We start from the raw sequence: 6,000 nt of genomic DNA on the forward strand, positions 1-6,000 counted from the left end.
ATACAAAGAAGCCCCTTCAGGCCAGAGGGCTACAGGTATGCAAAGGAGTGAACAGGCAGAAGTACCCACGCTCCCCATGGCTGGGAAGAATGGGTTGAGGAGGAGACGACCACCACCCAGGGACTACAGGGGACAACCAGGCCAATGCCAATATTCCAGAGGTTAACTGGGGCCAATATCATTAATCTAATATAAGATTTGTTTAGAATTATGCCACATTCAATTTAGCTGAGAACAAATTTTTTAAAACTTAACCATAACTTTGGGTTATTAGCTAAATTTATATGTAAATGATTATCTAATTTCTCTTTTAGTAATAGTTTTTAAAAGTTAAGATTTAATAAAATTCAAAATCCACATTAAAATTTTAAACTCTGCTTAATAAGTCATTTCAATTGTACTCTTGCTTCTCTCAGCTACCCCTAAAACTACTATTAATATATTTCATGTTCTTTGATATAACTTCAGAGTTATTTGTTCCACTCCTGAAATTATTCTAAAGAAATAACAATTCCCTTTCTTCTTCCAAAAAGAACAAGAGAAGGAGGGCTAGGGTTGCCTGAAGATACAGATGAACATTTATAAAGAAAAATAATACATAAACCACTTGAATGTTCAACAAAACTGCCAATCCTTTTTATAGAATGAGACAGAGTATAAATGATAGTATAAATAATAGAAAACATCTAATAACTTGAAGAATGTCTAAGGTAAATTGAAAAACTATCATAAATAATTGTGCAGGTTACATAGCAACATGGAAAAATACTTATAAACAATACAAACTTGTACAATTCTAGCCATATAAAAAATTATGCACATGAACAAAAACCAGGAAAAAAGAAAATTTAAGAGTTTATCGTCTAGAGTGTTAGCATTCCTTTTTTTAATGTAAAATTTCTATTTTACTGTTGACAGTTCAATAAATACTTTTACGATGAATGCTTCAGAAGCCAAAATAATTGTAACTCATTTTAAGTATGAGAACTTGTACATTAGCAAGAAATGAAATATCAAAGGTGACACATAGCTTGATCTTGTTTCTTCTGGTTCTTTTGTTCAATTGGTTCTTTGTCCTTTATAAAGCTATTTAAGTTGAGACACAACCAAAAGTAAAGATAATGAGATTCATGTTATGAAAAGTGCTAACATTTATGGAAAGTGAAAAGGACTTTGTACAGCAGCCGCCCATGAACTTTGGGTAAAAGCAAAACTAAATTTCTGGAGTCTATTTTGCTTTTCACCTTATTTGATCTCGCGTAACATCACTCATGCCAAGTTAAGTTTTTTTCCTCCTCTTTTCCCTTCTCCTTCATAAATGTGAAGGAAAAAAATACACAGCAGCTCTGTTACAGGTCCTCCCTGTTCTCCCAGCAATGCCATGAAATGTGGCTTTCTGGAATGGGCTACAGAGAGAGAAGAGAAATACCTGAGTACTATCTGTCACCACAGGGATTACCAGGCCTGAGATAACTTAGGGCCAAGAAATCTGGGTTCAAATTTTCCACTTCTATAACATGGAAGTGATACCACTTACCTCAAAAGGTGATGTCACAAGAAAGTCCCTAGCACATAGTAATGCTCAAGAAATGCCCATCTCATCCTTTTTTCCCACCTTTCACTACACACATGCATACAAGTTCTGCCCATTGTGAAACTGCATGGGTCCTCATGTCTAATATTTGACAGATACACTAACTTTCTCTCTGCCTCTCTCTGACTCAGCAGGCTAATCTTTATGGATCACATCAACAGGTCCCATGCCCTTTGGCCTGTGATTGAGTTTGGCCAATGCTAGGTCCCAGAAAGAGACTAGAGGAGGAAAGGGGAGGTGAAGGAGGGAGTAAGGTTGGGGGATTCTTTCCACTGGGGCTGACTGAATCCCTCAACCAAGTCACTGCTCCTCTCAAGGTGGCCTCTTCCAGATGACAACCTAGCTTCTGATAACCACTTTCATCCATTTGTCCCTTGGGAGTGTCCTTTTGGGTGTAACAGCTCCACCATCATAATGATCCTGGATTCCTATATTATCCCTATGATTTCCTCTACATACTACCCACACCTCTTTAAGTAAACTCTCCTGGAACTATCCTAAGTTGAGAATGCCAACTTTTCCTGTTGGGATTCTGACTAATAAAGTCCTATCTATAGCATTCCAGAATCATTTATATCTTCAGTAATCAACACAAGGAGAATGGGAAGTTTTGGAGTTCATCTCATACTGAGATACAGACACAGGCAGGACCTAATGATTCTAAAATACCAGACTCCCCAGGCTCGTGTGTGCTCCGCCAATGGGCCTGAAGCAGTCCTCTAGCTGAGCCACTCTCCTTAGATCCCAGAGGAGTAACATCAGTTTTCTAAACCCATGAGGCCCTGTGAAGTGGGAGAGAAGTTCTAGGCATCCCCATATTTTAAATCTTCAGTCCAGTCTCAGACAGTAAGTCCCAGTTTTATCTCAAATTAACAAAGGTGTCCAACTTGCCAACCTCTTAGGAACCAGGGGAAGAGGAAACACAGCAGCCTCTCAAATGTCTCATCCTTCGAATTGTGCCACTGTTTCAAGTGTGGAGTTAGGAAACAGAGCACAGAACGGACTCACCAAAACAAAAGGGCTGTTTTAACCTCTGACAGACTGGGAAAGGGCATGGAGTAACCAACCCCCTCCCCCATACACACCTTTCCCTCCCCTCCTAACTCCCAAAGCAAGTGAGGAAACTGAGGCCCACAGGCAGGGTAAGAGGATAAGGCAGAGCCAGGACTGAATACAGGCATCTGGCTGCCAGTCCCACTTTAACTACAATGGCCATATTCTGTCCCGTTTGGTCTGTGCTGGCCAGTTACCTGAAGGCAAGTCAAAAGGAACACTGCCTCCAGTTGAGTCTTAGCTCATCATGATGTGTCAGACTTTTACTGGCTTAAGAGGAACTTATAAGGTCTAGAGTGGCCCTAGCCATCCCAAGACTGAAGAACTCACAGAGGTCTAATCTCTTTTTACTGGGTCTAAAGACCCAGAGCTAAGGATTCAGCCACAGCTGTCAGCACCCACCACAGAGTGCTCTCCTAGATGCCCTGGTGAGATGAGAACAAAAGCCTCTCCATTCTTTTTTTTAATTTACATTTTAATTAAGGAGACCAGAAATATAAATATAAAACCTAAGAGAAGGGAGTTGTACACAGAGCTTTACCCAACAGAATGGTGTTGAAGAAGCAGCGTTGTGTTGCAGCCTATTAGGAGCTCACACTCTGGGTCACATAGCAACAGGTGAAACATGGAGCAAGCCCCAGCCTTTCTAAGCCTTTGATTTTTCATCATTAAAATGCAGTCAATAACATTATCTAGTATCACTGATATTATTAACAACACAGGGTTGTTATATTAGGCTAAATGATATTTGTAATGGTTGTTGGCACAGTGCCAGACATGCTATACAGGCTCGATCAATGCTAGGTCTTCCCATCAGATCCACTGAAGTTGGTTATGTCTCCTCTAGCTGGAATCAAATTCCATGGCCTTGTGGCATTTTACCTGCATTCCAGGTCTTAAAAGACTTTGTTTACTTTCAGGGGGAAGTATATTACAATATTACTAAATGTAAGAAAACATAATAGTAAAACTATGCTAGTAAGACCACTAAGATAGTAATAAAACATCTATTTAATGGAATGTTTCTAACAGCTACACTCATTGGGGAGTTCCATGAAGGTGGGTTTCAGCCAAGAGTAAGTTCAAGTCCCTTGATTTAGCCACTAGAAAAAGCTAATGAAACCTTGGGATGATCTATTAAGATCACAGTATGTAGAATAAGGAGGGAGGTTACTGGAGAAACTAGGGATCTAGAGTCTAAAGCTGGAGAAACTAGGGATCTAGAGTCTAAAGCTGGAGAAACTAAGGATCTAGAATCTAAAGAGGACTTGGGGGATGAAAGGGAAGATAGCTTCTTTGAGTACCTGAAGGGTTGCATGTGTCATAGATGGTGAGAAGCCCAGTGAGTCAAGGGTCCCAAGACAAAGATTGTGGCTTCCTGTGAGAAAGACTGTTCTTGAGCCAAAGAGAATGGTGTCCTCCACATAAGAAGGGGAGTTGGCATCTCACCAGTGAGTGTACTAGAAAACACTATGGTCACTTCCTATCTGAGAGTATGCAATCCTAAGCTCTTATTTGGATGCTCGAAATAAATATAAGTGGGAATCAATAGTGAGTGGCTCATATGTGCCAGTGTTTCTCCCCTTGATAGCAACAAACCCTTGAGAGAGTAATATGAGGGCTCAAATTTAGTCTGCTATTACATATAATTGGGCAGTCTTATTCTATTTAAGAAGTACTCTAGTTAAAAGTAAATAAACAACCCTATAATATTTTTCTTCTTAAAAATAAATTTATCAGCCCAACACTAGATCAGAAAGACACAAGTACAACCTGTCACATTATTTTAAGTAATGATACTAAGAGTTTCGTTTCGTCAAAGGCATCCTTGCTTTCTGCTCTGTTAGGCTCAGAAAACTAAACGTTGAAAAACATTAAGAAAGATTCTAAAAAATCGCAGCTACTGGAAAGAAAGTGATTCAACATTTTATTTTCTTTGTTCCACCTGCCAAAAAAGATAGTGGGTTTGGAACTGAGAGAAAGGCAAAAAGAAAGAATTCAAAAGAGTAGAAAAAGACATTTACAAGACAAGAATGAGAGTTTAATGATATTAACCACCTAAAACCTTCCTGAAATTCCAGATGTGTGACTTGTATACCTAAATGTGTACTGCAGTCTCTACCTGCCCCCTTTTTTCCCCCTTCACCACAATAAGCTGGTTAGGAGGAGAGAAGGACAAAAAGGGCAGAAGCTCATCTTTCACTCAGCCTTCAACAGCTATCCCAGTTCAGTACAGGAGAACATTAGTGCTCATCACCACGGAGGCAATCGTAACGTCAAACCCAGAATCATGGAATCACAAAATATGAGACATACGGAACAGGTTTTGAGGCAGCAGCAAGGGAGTGGAGATCCAAATTACCAGGCAAGATGCAAATCTTTAGAAGCTCTACTGTAGCAATTCAGATGCTTAAGTCATTTTTTTTCCTTTCAGAAGATGGAAACAATTACTGATTATTTCTAGTTAAATTAATCTCTTCTGTTCACAGAAGATATTATACCAGAATTCCAGCCTTTAGACTCAATGAGAAATGAATGCCCTATTAAAGGATATACAATCAGGTGTAGATACCTTCATTATAAAGTGTGGCTTTCACTTGAACTGGAGAAAGCAATCTTTGGCCTAGATCACAGAGTATTTCATTGTAACCCTATCCTTCAAGCACTATTAAACTTAAGAGACAAGTAAACAGGGTGCTAAGTGCTAAGTCTCTTCTCACACACCTCTCCCTCCTGTTTGTCATGCACTAACCTGGACTCCTTTCAGTCCTTAGGATCTTTGCCCTCATCGTCCAACAAAAGCAGCCAAAAGGCAAGTAACCTATAAAGGAAGAGGCCACCACAAGAGGTATCAACTTCATGCTCCAGAAGAAATGGAAGAGGAAGAGAAGTAGTGCCAGCCTAAGGCGTGAGGGAAGGCTTTCTGGAGGAGAGGACACCCCAGTGAAGCTGGAAGGGCAAGGAGGTGTTGGCCTGATAAAGTGGGAGGAGGGCTCATTCTAAGCCGAGGGGCACAGAAGAAACTCAGGAGGACCAGGGTCAGAAGGCTGGAGATTGCTAGCATTTTCAGGGCTGGTCTGAGGACTTGGGGACCAGAAAGAACCCCATAGGATGAGAGGCCAGAGAGACAGAAAAGCCGAGTGCATTGCAGGCAGAAATGGCTCACAGTGTGAATGGATGCAAGTCAAGTCAGGCAAGGGCTAAAGGCCTGGACTTAGCTAACCACAAAGGGCCTCGGGTGCCCTTTGCCTGAGACATTTCAGGGAAGTGGGCAGTGACAGAGGCCAGAGCACAGAGGGTTGAATTGCAGGAGGTGAGGAAGTGGAAACCACGGATAAGGCTACTTGCAGGAA

This window comes from Microcebus murinus, chromosome 16 (genome assembly GCF_040939455.1).
Source record: "Microcebus murinus isolate Inina chromosome 16, M.murinus_Inina_mat1.0, whole genome shotgun sequence".
Taxonomy (NCBI): domain Eukaryota; kingdom Metazoa; phylum Chordata; class Mammalia; order Primates; family Cheirogaleidae; genus Microcebus; species Microcebus murinus.